We start from the raw sequence: 13,483 nt of genomic DNA, 5'->3' as shown, positions 1-13,483 counted from the left end.
CCATAGGCATTCTGGACCCGGGCTCTGCCACTGAACTGTGTGCCAGCCCCTGGAGTTTTTGATGGAACTTTGAAAATAAGTTTCTGCAAGGAATTTGTCATTTTGTTCCACACTTTAAATTCAAAACAGTATCTTTGAAGTTCTGTGGCACATGCCTATAATCCTAGCACTCAGGAGGCTGAGGCAGGAGGATCTCTGCGAGTTCAAGGCCAGCCTGGGCTACAAAGTGAGTTCAAGGCCAGCCTAAACTGCATAGTGAGACGCATAAAGATGAAGGGAAAACCCCAGTACCTTTGTAGCTGGCAGGGCTCTGAGGTAACCAGAGTGTATGTGCAGCACCAGCACGTCTATGCACTGGCCCAGCCCACCACTTCCAAGTTCAATAAAGTGGTTAGATTGCTCCTGGGCGAGGCCACTAGGCATTCCTGCAATGTGATGCAAATGTGATTTTAAAGGAACTGTCTCCATCCCAAAACAGATCACCGCATTTGAGGAAATTCAAAATTAACCCGTTTACGTTTAACACAATTAACATTCAGCTGCGTTTAGCAGTGAAGCTCTGATATTCTAATCACAGCTCCTTTTATGTGCATTTTATATTTTGTAATATTGCACCTTCATACTGGAGGCAGAGCACATCTTTCAAATCCTTACTGCATTTGTGCAGTATCTCAACTAGTGCTCCGTAAGGTTAAGTACATTTAATGGTCGACAGGAGGCCAGTTCAGGATTGGCTGAGGAGGGGAGAGGGGTGACAGCTCCCACAAATTTACTGCAGTGTGGGAGTTCTGCTAACCTCTTCCTTGTCAGAAATACAGAAGCTGGTTTTCAGCCTGTCTGGGACTCAGCAATCCCACCAGTTTGGGTTTGGGGCGTGAGCCCTGCTCGTAAAAGGACAAGGCCGCAGGTGACAAAGAAGCAGGTTCGAATCCCACTTCCCGATCCTGTCTCTCATCCAACACCAATCTGCAAAGCTTGGTGCTTCTTTAAACCACCACGGACCTACTGAAGTTATCCGCCCAGGTGCCTTAGCCAGCCCCCAAGTTATGGGGGGAAAGGGGCGTGGTGTGGCTGGCTGATCTGCGTGGGTCCCTGCAGTGTCATTTAACTTCCCAAGGAAGTGGGAGCAGCATCTGGTTCCTGGGGTGCACTTCCTTGGACCCCTTTCTCACCTGTTCAAGCTGAGCTTCCATCCCTACCACCAACCCAAGTTCCTCAACTGGCCTGGGCGTTCTGCTTGGTTTCTCTGCTTTCTCCCACAGGTCCCGGGAGAGGGTGAAAGAGTGGGGGAAAGGCGAGAGGACCAAGCAGTGCCAAACACCTAAGCCCCAGGCGGGCAGCGTCCAGCTCTTTCTGCTCCCCTGCAGGTGGGAGTCTGATGCAGCCTGCCCGGTGGGCAGCTTCATCTGGCTTCAGGAACCTCTGCAGAGCCTCCTCTCCAGCAGGAGCTCTGTCTCTGGCCTTGGCCCAGGCAGTCTCTGCCGAGCCCCTTATTTACCGTGTGATGCCAGTGTTTGTAAGGGAGTGTGGACGGAACCAGCACAGCAGTCCCCAGGGCTCATGGCAGCCGATCATGCAGTGTCCAGGCTTCCTCCCGGACACGCGGAGCCAGGGTGCTGGCGGCTGAAGACGAGAAGACTGCATGTCACAGGGACTCCGTCATCAGCCCGGAGGGCCTCGGTCTGTCTCATCCTACTCCAACCACAGGGCCAACTCACTCTCTTTTGCCTCCTTTAAAATTTTAAAACTTCATCAGTTAACAGGACAAAGGGACCAATCAGAGAACAAAAATGAGCACAACTTTCATCTTCTAAACATTTTTTGTTGCTTCACCACTAGAAGGTATCCGTGGTGGAAAAAAAACTACCTATTTGTTGGAACACATTTTGATAGCATTTCTGGAGATCAAGTCCTTGCAGGCATTTAAATGAGGCCTAACCTCAAACCATCCTCCCTCTAATCCTGCGTGCTCAGCGTCCGGGCGAAGCCGGGGCATGCCAAGGATGCTGGCAGATGTGCCTATAATTACCGTTCACCGCGTGGCTCCCTGGTTAGGACAACCAGCGTCCGTGTGTGGAGGAGCAGCAGGAACAGACAGAAACCGTTTCCGTTCCTCGGTGCCGAGCTGGAAAGTTTAAGCGGCATCCTTCCTGCTCATTCGGACTGCACTAGGATTTTAGGTTCTTTTTCTTTTGTTTTTTTTTTTTCTTTGAATGCTTTAGGGCTTTGCAAAGCCAGCTGGGCGCTCATCCAAGTGTGTGTTATGAGATTCAGTGCACTGAGGAAGAACAAGCTGCCCTTTGCTCTGGAAGCTTTCTTACATGCCTCTCTGCTCTGATTCACAGCTTAGTCCTCGATCTCCGGTCACACCAGTGCTCAGGGCCCTGGTGAAATGGCTCAGGAGTCCCAGAAACTCCTCCCCCTGTCGGAGAGGGCAGCGAGGCAGGGAGCCGCTGTCTGGGGAGGCGACAGAAGGCCCTAGGGATGCTAAGGGAGGAGTTTCTGCAAGTTAGATGTCATCCTAGGACGCAGGACAAAGACTGGAAAGTCAGCAAGGAGGAGGAGACTGTGGCTCGGAAAGTAGACGAGCTTCGTGGAATAGTTTCAGGCTTACAGAACAGCTCTGAGGGCAGTTCAGAGAGCAGCATCCCTCAGCAGGGTGTGTGTGGTGCAAGCTGCAACTCACGGACCTTTGAGGGGAGGATGTAGTGTCTCCCAATGTTGTCCTACACACTGAGACTTCCACGGCCATAATCCCAGCAGCATCTCTCCCATGCAGGCCAGGCCGTATTTCCAGCTGCCCCGGGGCAGCTCTACCCACAGCTCTTTATGGGTATTAAGTGTCCCATCCAAAGGAGAAAGGCCCATCCTGTTTCTTTTCTTGTTTTTAGTGCATGTCAGGAAGGCAACGCGGTAGATGGGTGGTGGCGCGTAGCTGCTTCTCATGTAACAGAAACCCTGTGCTGCCTGGACTTCTCTGCCTGACGTATTTCACTTAACTCACGGGCTCTGATTCCGTCCATTTTCGTGCAAATGAGATGAAAGTCCCTACCTTGTTTTGTTTTTTGAAATGCTTTCTGCACGTTTCAGGCTGACCGTGAACTCACTTTGTAGCCCAGGCTGGTCTTGAACTCATGGCAATCCTCTTGCCTCAGCCTCCCGAGCTTTGGGATTACTGTCATGTGCCACCATGCCTGGCTGAAAATTCCTATTTTAAATCCTTCCCATAGCTCCTGTGTCTCTGGTCATGGCTAATAAAGGCGATCACTGTTAACCAGGTCATCTGACGGGACCCTTGACTTACTGGTGATTCCCCCCTCCCCACTGCTGGAGATGGGGCCCTGTGCATGTTGGGTAAGTGCCCTACCCTATGGCTGAGCAGGACCAGCCCCATGACCACTTTGTTCTTTCTGATCCTGTACAAACATCTGAATCTGCTGCCCGATAGTCACCGTTTTGTTGAGGAAGAACCAAGACTTATGCACCCTGGAAGGAGACCAGGGAAGGCGGGGCACCCCGTACACACAGGGCAGGCAGAAGCAGGCTATGTCCCGGCTCTGGCGGAAGCAGTGAGCTGCCCAGGCCCATGCTGAGTGCAGCGGGAAAGAAGCCTTGGCTTGGGATGGGGAGCCCGGCAGCGCTGCAGGTGAGGCTGCTGTGCCTGAGCCCCGGGAGTCCTTTGCTGGCCGTTCCCAAGGGAGATCCCAGCTGTGGATTGGCGCTTGGTGCAGGGAAAATCCTGTTGCCTTGACTGTGGCATATGCCACTCATCCCTGCCTCTTCCCTGCGACAAAACTGGAGGCTGCATTGTGACCACAGAAAGTGACGCGTGCAGGAGAGGCCGGGGCCAAGCTGCCTCACGACCAAGCTGCAGGGAGTGAAACCAGGGAGCCAGAGGCCCCTGGCTCTGAGACCCTCGAGGTTAACTGGAAAGAGCTCACAGCGACTGACCGATGTGTTCCAGTTTAGGAGCCCCACATAGAAGAATGTACAAATATCATTTAAAAGTAAAAAATAATAACCCGCCATGTATTCCTATGAACAATATTATACAGAAAACTAATTACAGCTTTCGAAGCAAGAATTCTCTTCTTAATAGAAGACAGTGAAGCCAGGTATAGTGGTGCATGCCTGTAATCCCAGCACTTGGGAGGCTGAGGCAGGAGGATCCCTGAGAATTCAAAAGCAGCCTGGGTGGCAAAGTGAGCTCAAGGCCTGCCTGAATTGCATAGGGAGACCCTGCCTCAGAGAGAAGAAGACACAGATGAAGAATAAGGAGGAGGAGGAGGACAAGACAGTAACACTTATGGGCGACTCTGTATTCTGTGTGTTACTTTGTTCTCAACCTACTGATTGCTTTCTTTCTCTCTGTCTCTAACTCTGTCTCTGACAAAAATCTAGTCTCTTAAAATGTAGTTGAAAGAGAAAGCAATTTAATAGCCTTTAAATAGCCTTTTCAAATAATTTTGGTGCCCTTCTTTGATACTGTGCTAAAACCCAGAACCAGGAGTTCCCAGACTGTTAGTGCGATTAGGAATCTGCACACAGACCAGAGCAATGCTGCCTGCGTTGCTCTAAATCTTCTGCGCTAATCTGCGCTTTACTCTGGCACCGGCAGGGTGTAGCACACACCTCTCGGCTGGGGAAAGGTGGGTTCAGGGTGGTGGGGGTGTAGGGCTGACATGTTCCTTCCTCGTCCCGGACAATAGCACTGTCCCTGCCATCAGCACCGCACCTGCTCCTCTGCACAGTGAATGAGGGCGGTAAGAAGGTCAGGCTCGCAGTGTGGCCACCACCTCTTCACGCCTCGTTTTCACCCAGAGCTCACACTCTACCATTTCCAACAAGTTCCGTGCAGTGAAGGCATCAGGAAGACGTCTGCAAAACGCCCAGGTCTGAATGCCCACCTTGGCAGTCCTGCAGCTGGAAAGAGAAGTTCCCTGAAAACAGTGGGCGCTTCCGTCACAGTCCAACCAGCTGCAGGAGGCAGACAGAGGCTGAGACCACTTTGTGTCAACACTCGGTCGGAAGAAAAGCTAGGGAGAAGCCAGTCTGCCCTGCTTGTGAGTCGGGAGAAGCCATGCTGGGTCCGGGAGGCCCACAACAAGCCCATTTGCTCTTCCTGTAATCTTGCAAACCACGTGGGGCCCAGCAAGACAGAAGCCAGATACCCTTCCCATGCACCTACCGGCTGGCAGGATGAGACTTGGCCTAAATAGTGAGAGCCTCACTCAAAATGATAAATAAAATTTTTAAAACTCAGAGCTGGGCATGGTGGTGCACCTCTGTAATCCCAGCACTAGGGAGGCTGAGGCAGGAGAATTGTTGCGAGTTTGAGCTGCAAAGTGAGCTCAAGGCCAGAGTGAACTTCATAGTGAGACTATGTCTCAAAAAAAATTTTTTTTTTTAAACTGAAATCTTCTATAAATTTCGGATCTCCTAGGCATTAAACTATCGTCGTAGCTACTTTCTGCATTTGGGAAAGACAAGCAGTATTTTAACACAGTTAGGAAAAGCAAACTGAACTTTGTGAAAAGCCCACAGAGGAGCCAGGGGTCTCGTGGTTGGAGCCTGACCTGTGTGAAGCTGTGTGACACCCCGTCTTGTTTACAGATGACAGGAGTCTGGCTAGCGGGCCGAAGCCACCTCGGAGGAGAGTTCCTCCTCTGAACAAGAGATGTGGAAACAGAAATTTCCTTTTCTCCTTATGGGGTCTGTGTGTGCATGTGTGTGTCTGCTACATGGAAATAACCTTCCCAGAGAACAAAGCACACGGGAATCTGAGAAGAGAAGAGAGAGGGAAGAGCAGGGCAGCCCGAAGCGAGCACAGAACCTCGGGCCGCCTAACCCTGGTGCAGACTCACCTCCTGAGTGCTTGTCACACGAGCTAATTCTTCTTTATTTTTAACTGCATGAGTAACTTTTGGATGAATTTCTGTTTCTCATAGTTGAAAGCAATGTTATCTAGAAGTAATCTTAGACTTCCTGTCAATCTGTCACTATTCAGAAAGTGCCAAGGGACCAATCACTCATGTTTGCTACGTTCCGAACGCCCCGAAACGAGCCAGAACACCTCAAAACGAGCCAGTGCACTAGAATGCACTGGCCAGGCACTCACCAGGGCTGGGGCTGGGAGAGGCTCGCCCCGCTGAAGGACCAGCATGGGCGGTGTAGATGGAGGCAGGTCTGATGAAAGACAGAATTAGAACTCTCACAGGACGAGACTCCAGCACCAAGAACTCAAGGACTGAAGAGCATTTGTCTTTTTACTATCATCAGAATCACAAGGTAGCCAGGTGTTCGGAGGCAAAAGCTTCAAAATATTTATCCATGTATCAAGAAATCAAATCACAGACTGCAGAGCAGATCAACAGAAAAGTATTCATCACCCCCATTAAGGCGGCTGGCCTTCGCCCACCAAGCACAGAGAAGACGGGGTCGGACGCTGCAGGAGAGACAGAGGTCGGCTGGGGACCCTCTGTCACAGGACCAAGCTCTTCCCCAACACAACCTGCCCGTCTGTGGACGCCTGAATGCAGATATGGCGCCTTCTAACCCTTTTTACCTTTTAACCTTTATCACTCGTGAGATCCCAAAAACCCAGTGCTTAAATCCAAGAAATGCAAGAGAAAGAAACTGGCCTCCTAGAGAAATATTTTGGGGGGTCTCCTATGCCCCTCGCCTTTGTGTCAGTGCAAATGCAGACGCGGCTCACAGCCTGTGCACTTGCCCTCATGCCAGGGGAGCCACACAAGATGGAAATAAAAATGAAAGAGAGATCTTGGGAGCACACTTTCTAATGAAACATTAACCACTCAAAAGCAAATTCATGGGAAAAGGTTTGATAAGAACAACTAAGTTGCAGGCACACAGGAGGCTGAGGCAGGAGGATTGCTATGAGTTTGATGCCAGCTTGTGCTATGTAGTAAGTTCAGGGCCAGACAGAACTACAGAGCGAGACCCTGTCTCATTCAATCAATCAACCCAGTAAAACCAAGGCGCTCCCTAAGGTAGTTTATCTCTAATCAACGCAAAATGAAATTCCTGTTCTCTAATATCAAAACAAAATAGTGACTGCAGAAATCCCGATCTCTAAAGTTCTTGGATGGAGAGCCTCTGTAATAAAAATTATATTACCAAACTGAGAGTCACAGTTAGGGTACAGGGGAGCAGCTTCGGTAATCGCAGGCTGCAAAGCCTGCAGTCACACCGGGAGGGTGGTCACCCTGCACTAGCGCAGTCTGCCACCCTGTGCCATGAACACATCCGGCCACTTTGTCCTTTGAGCTCCTAGCAGCAGTCAGTGAATTCACAGAAGCCTGGTGGCTTTCTGCTTAGAAGGGAGTGGACCAGCACTTTCCCACTCTCTTCTGCAAAGGGATCTAGAGGTTATAAATATTCTTAGCCACAAATCGAGATTGCTTTCAAGAATATTTTTCAGAAATAACTTCAAAGCGAAGACCCAGCAAGGATTAGCATACTTCCATTCAATAGCATGTTTTTAAAACCAGCTGGAAGCAATAAAAGAAAACAAAACAGGCCATCAACAACTTTGAGTAAACCTCTGTGAGAAAAATTGACCAGAAGTCACCAAACAATTTCAACTACAGTTCAGTGAGAATCCCCAGGGGTCAGCAGAGGGTTTTGCTGACAAGCAGGAGGTGCCTGGTTTAACCTCCAGCATCCCAAAATAAACAAACAAAAAGTTCTTTAAGCTTTGAAGTAAAGTATTATTGAAAGGACTGTAAGTAATTTTTGTCTGTTTTTTGGAGGCAGGGTCTCTCTATGTAGTTCAGTGTGCACTTGAACCTTACTAGAAAGCCCAGGCTGGCCTCGAAATCGTGGAGATTTTTCTGCTTCTGCCTCCCAAGTGCTGGGATCACAGGTGTGTGCCACCATGCATGGCTAAAAAAATAACTAATTTCTTAAAATTGCCGGATAGCGTAGCAGCACAGTGCCTGCCTGGCAAGCACGAGGTTGTGGATCGATCCCCAGAACAGAGAAAAAATAAAGTACAATAAAATGAAGTTGCTGTGCAGCTTGGGGCTAAGTTATGTCAGATGTTTTTAAGTTGGAGGTGTGATTTGGCGTTTTCAGTGTAGATCTCAAGTGAAGTCATCAGCAGGGCGTCTCCACAGCAGGGGAAATACTTCTTTCAGGCAGGTGCAGGGCAGATGGTGCGCTCCGAGAGCTTTACCTGCCAGCAGGCGCGGGACCTCGCTGAGCTGAGATTGCAGGCGTAGACCTCTCACCCAGCCACAGGGAGACACGGGTGCTCGCGTCCTCACTGCGGAGCTGGTGGCTGTCACACTTGGACGAGGCGTCTAGCATCTGGGGTCAGCGGCCACTGTGCAGGGCAGAAGAGGTGAGAGTGGGCCAGAGTGCGGCTGTGTCTCCGGGCACCGGAGCGTGGTGTAGACAGTGGATGAGGAGATCCTCCCCGGAGGCAGAGCCGGGGACAGGAAGGCGAAGCTGGGTAAAGGGACGGGAGGTCTCAGTGCCTGCCCAGGTCCCAGCCCCCCGGCAGTGCAAGGCGGGGAGGCCCTGGAGCTGGAACCGCAGGACGCTCCAAGGGGGGTCGGAAGGACAGGACTCGGACATCGGCAGCTCAGGGCGGCTGCCCGGGAGGAGGAGGTGGAGGCCCGAACCTCTGTGCGGGTATCTGCTGAGATCTGCTCTGTTTTCACCGAGGTTCATTTCTGTGTTTTTTTCCTCTACTTCATTTTTATTTTTGTTTGCGTTTCTCGGACTCATCTGTCCACATCCCGCAGCAGCTGGACCACGGTCCTCCCCTTGTCCTCAGAGTGCTCCTCCCGAGCCTCCTACCTGGCTTGCGACTCTTTTCCATTTGTCCCAATGCACAGTGATGACAGAGACCATTTCGGTTCCTGTCGCCGGCCGCAGGGTGGTGGGGACACTAGGCGAACACTGCCCAGGACGGAGGTGTGACCAACGTGACCGGACATGGCCGTGCACAGTGGTTGATGTAAAGTGACCACTGAGGCAGTACTGCCAACTAACCAATTATTAATAAGTATCACAGTTGAAGCTGGCAGCCACTTGGTTATTCTGACCTTTCCTTGGAGAAGTCAATCAATTCTCCCCAAAGGATTCGGACCAGCACGCTAGCTCAGCGGTGGAGCCCACGTCCAGCCGGCGCCAGGCCCTGTGTCGCCGTTACAGTTTGGTTTTGTGAGACAAGCTCTCAATCTGTAGTTCAGGGTGGGCTTGAACGTACGAGGAATCCTCCTGCCTCAGCCTCCCAGGTGTGCACATCTGTCTCATTTTGAGGCCTGCAAAGTTTGGTTTTGACAGTGGTCCCTCTTCTGCAAGGAACTTCACCGCTCGGTGTATTTGGGGATCTCACCTTGGATGCTGAGTGCAGTAGGACCTGGGGTTACCAAACACCCCAGTGAGTCGGAACTAGCAGCTCCTTAGACACCTCTGCCCAGCTGCAGCCCCAGATCATCTCTTCTATAGCAGAGACCATTGCCTCTTGGAAAGCACTGCCCTAAAGGACGATTTGATGGCTAAGGTCACTGACAGACGCACCACTGAAGGTACTGTCCCCGGAAACTCGGTTAACACTGGGAGATAAGAAGAGCCAGCAACAGAGGAGAGAAACTGTGTCTCCAGGCTCCCTCCGTTTATCAGTTCTCCTGCCAATAAGCCTTGTGAGCCTGGGCTACCGATAAGTCACTCTACAGAGAACATCCCCTGGGGAGAATTCGCTCGGGGGAGTTCTGAGCCGCGGATGAGATTCCCCAGTCCTTTCTTATCCACTAGGCACAGATACTTTACAGCTGACACACGCCAGGGGTCTGTGCTGTGTCAGAGTGAGCTCCAATGTCGTCCCCAAAATCTGGACATGTGGCTTGCTTTTTTGTTTTGGTTCTGGAAATTGAACTCAGGAACTTGTGCTTGCCAGGCAGGCGCTGTGCTGCTGAGCTATATCCCTGGCCCTGTGGCTTCCTTTTTCCAAAGAATCCAAAAGAATCGCTTCTCCTTTCATTTCCACAGAACTCTAGAAGTTTTGTTTAAGAGTTACACAGGTTAGTAATACAGACTTGGAACTAAGAGAGAGTATTTGTACTCTGGGTCTTATGTGTCTAGTTGGAGTTGCATGTGTTACTGTCCGATCTCAAGAGAAAGCCACCCAGAAGGAAGAAACAAAGTGAAACACAGCCCTAGCAGAGACCCCGCCTGCGGGGTCCGATTATCCAAACCTCACTGAGGTCTTTTTTCTTTCTTTTTCTTTGTTTTTGTCTATTTGAGACAGGGTCTCACACGTGTGTTCTATGCTGGCCTTGGACTCACTATGTGGGCCAGGCTGGCCTCAAACACATGGTGATCCTCCTGCCTCAGCCTCCAGAGTGCTGGGATCACAGGCGTGCACCACCATGCCCAATGGAGGCCTTCTTTTCCTAAGGGAAACTTGATAAATGTTAGTGTTTCTGACCCTAAAATGGCTATCTCCATGGGGAGATCATGGGGGCAGGACAGAGCCAAGAAATCTTCATACCCCTCAAGATTAGGAAAGCAAAACCAAGTGCAGTGGTGCATGCCTGTCATCCCAGCACTTTGGAGGCTGAGGCAGGAGAATCGTCTCAAATTCAAGGCCAGCCTGGGATAGATGTCCAGATCCTGTCTCAAAAAACAAAACAAAAAACCAGGTTTGGTGGTGCAGTCCTGTAATCCCAGCACTTGGGAGGCTGAGGCAGGAGAATCATTTGTAAATTTGAGACCAGCCTAGGCTGCAAAGTGAGCCCAAGGCCAGCCTGAAACACATAGCAAGACCCTGTTTCAAAAAAGACACCACATTCACCCATACAGACACACACACACACACACACACACACACACACACACACACACAGGAGAGCAAAGATGGGTCTTGAAATTGTCAGGAGACAAAGCCCTCAGAGATTTATAATCATGTTAGCAGCAGCTGTCACCAGGTGTAGAACTCAGATACATATTTCAGTGAGGAACTCACCTATAGATAACTGTTTGCTTTTGCAGTGCTGGAGATCAAACTGAGCTACACCCCAGCTCACTACAGAGTTTTCGTTCTGAAAGTTCAGTTCAGTTCAGCCAGGCAGGGTGGCACGGACCTGTCCTTCCAGCTCGCAGGAGGCTGAGGCAGGAGGACTGCCATGAATCTGAAGCCAGTCTGGGCCACCTAATCAGTTCAAGGTGAAACCTTGTCTCAGAAACAATTGATAAATAAATTAAAGAAAGAAAGAAATGAATGAATAAATGGCTAAGTTCATCACCGCAGAGACTCCTCCACGTGGTTGCTGTCCACAGAGGGCCCTGGGAGCGCAGAGGGCTCAGCCGCATCGCACACGCTCCGGCTCAGCCCTGTCCCTGGCCGTACTCCATGTGGGTGCTGGGCTGGGTGCGAGGGCAGTGCTGAGGGTGCCCTGCTTATATAAGCGGCAAATGAGAAGGTGCCGTCCGGTGGGACCCGTGCCTGCTGTGCACTGTCCTCTGGGGCGCTCTGTGTCTGGAGGAGCTTTCAAGGCCCGCCGGGGGATGGTGTTTACTCTCTGCCTGCCCAGGAGATAAGCGGCCACATCTGAAAAGGCGCAAGGCTCGGGGACACAGCCCGCCTGCCCGCGGTGGTGGGAGGCTGCGGGCCGGGCTCTTCCTGGGCTCCTCCTTGCGCGGTCAGACTGCAGGGAAACAGCGATGCTGTCTCCTACCTACCGTGGGGCCCTGCTCTGATTTCCCCCGATTTAGGTCCCTGTGGGGAGAGAGGACAGGCAGAAGGAACTGGGGGACGGTGTGTGTGTCTCTAAGCGTGTAGATTTTAGTTTGGTTGGTTGGACTTTTATTTTTTATTTTGTTTTCTGAGACAGGATCTCACTATGGAGCCCAGGCTGGGTCTCGAGCTCTCAGCGATCCTCCTGCCTCAGCTTCCTGAGTGCTGGGATGACAGGCGTGCACCACCATGCCTGGTTGTTTTTGTTTTCTTAACAAATATAAAAAACACCTCAATTCTGATGAAATACCCGTGTGATGTTTCAAACATATTCACGATGTCTTCATGAAGAGACTCTCTGGGAAGCACATGACACAGTAATGGTCTCGGATAGTGCAGACACTGTGCTCTGCTTAACATGGGTCCGGGTGGGGTGGCCCATGCTCAGTAAGAGGCCTGGGCTGGGGTGGTGGGGAGAAGGGGCTGAAAATTAGCAGATGCATAAAGTCAAGCATGTTTCCTTCTCAGGAACAGACTTCTGATTGAAAGTGACAGCATGCAGCAGGTGAGGGGCTGCCTTAAACTTAGTTAGAGAAAAGGTAAAACTTACTCTCCTGAGGGCACAGGTGGAGAGCACCAGTGAGTATTTGGGTTCACTGGCCTCTTCTTAAGAACACACACCAAGCCCCAACCCCTATATTCCCTTCTGGAACAAGAGTATGTCAAATATCCAGGCATGCGCGTGCACACCTGTGATCCTGGCTATTCCGGAGGCTGAGGCAGGGAGGTTGCAAGTTCCAGGCCAGTCTGGGCTATTTGGTGAGACCTTGTCTCAAATAAATGAATGAATGAAACCAAGAACAGTGGGTATTTTTATAAAATATTTAGAAAAGGAATACTGTATAAGACTATATAACACTGGGATAAGGTTGGAATGGAGGTGAATAGAGTGGTTCTATATTCTTATAAGAACTAAGCCGTGAAGCAACTCCAAGCTAACCTTATTACAGAAGTATTAATAGTTAAATATTACAGTTTACACTTAAGGAACCAGCCGGGAATGGTGGAGCATGCCTGTAATCCCAGCACTTGGGAGGCTGAGGCAGGAGGATTGTTGCGAGTTTGAGACCAGCCTGGGCTACAAAATAAATTCAAGGCCAGTCCAAACTGCATAGTAAGTCCCTGTATCAGAGAGACTGGAAAAAAAAGTACTTAAGGGATTGGGGATGCAGCTCAGAGGCCTAGGACTCAAAAACAAGCAAACAAAAAGCAAATCAGGCTTTGGGGACATCCTGCCATGGATAGGGGAACAGTCAAAACCAGCAGTCAGGAAACAAAGACGCTGGGTGACCTGGCAGGACCACCCCGGACTGAGCACGGTGATCTGGGCCCCTCTCAGGGGGAGGGGTCCTCCTCCACCTCCCTGTGACCGCCTCTCCCATCCCGCTCTGGTCATCACCTCGGGGACCAGGGACGTGCAGACGTCACCCCCGGGAGCCCTGCTGTTTCCTCTCCTGCTCCTCAAGCCCAGACTTCTCTGAGGCCACACTTGAGATGTTTTTTTGCAGGTCTTTTACCACCTCTGCCACAATTTCCCTTCCAAACCTGGAGGTTCCTGCAAACACCTTCCCTCAGGCGGGACCGTCAGGCCCCGAGGGCCGGGTGGCTGGGACAGTTCCGGCCCGTCCTCTGACCATGGTAGGACGCCGCCACAGAACCCTTCAGTGGCCCACAGAACCCTTAGAGCACTTGCAAGGCTGTGGGAAAGTCTGCCGA

The 13,483-nt window shown here is 51.0% G+C and overlaps 1 long non-coding RNA gene across 1 annotated transcript; it reads right to left on the bottom strand.

The window, feature by feature from the left end:
• Positions 1-6,258: 6,258 nt before the first annotated feature.
• On the bottom strand, positions 6,259-11,495 carry LOC134478228 (uncharacterized). The gene is made up of 3 exons (XR_010050716.1): positions 11,277-11,495; positions 10,997-11,182; positions 6,259-8,347 (listed from the first exon to the last, which is right to left on the bottom strand). It is a non-coding gene; the product is annotated as an uncharacterized LOC134478228 (long non-coding RNA).
• Between the last annotated feature and the right edge of the window lie 1,988 nt (positions 11,496-13,483).

Source organism: Cavia porcellus, unplaced genomic scaffold (assembly GCF_034190915.1).
Source record: "Cavia porcellus strain 051 isolate PalLab524CR breed Dunkin Hartley unplaced genomic scaffold, mCavPor4.1 scaffold_12, whole genome shotgun sequence".
Classification (NCBI taxonomy): domain Eukaryota; kingdom Metazoa; phylum Chordata; class Mammalia; order Rodentia; family Caviidae; genus Cavia; species Cavia porcellus.
Note: the sequence above shows the minus strand (reverse complement) of the source record. Positions and strands in the feature narration are given on the sequence as shown.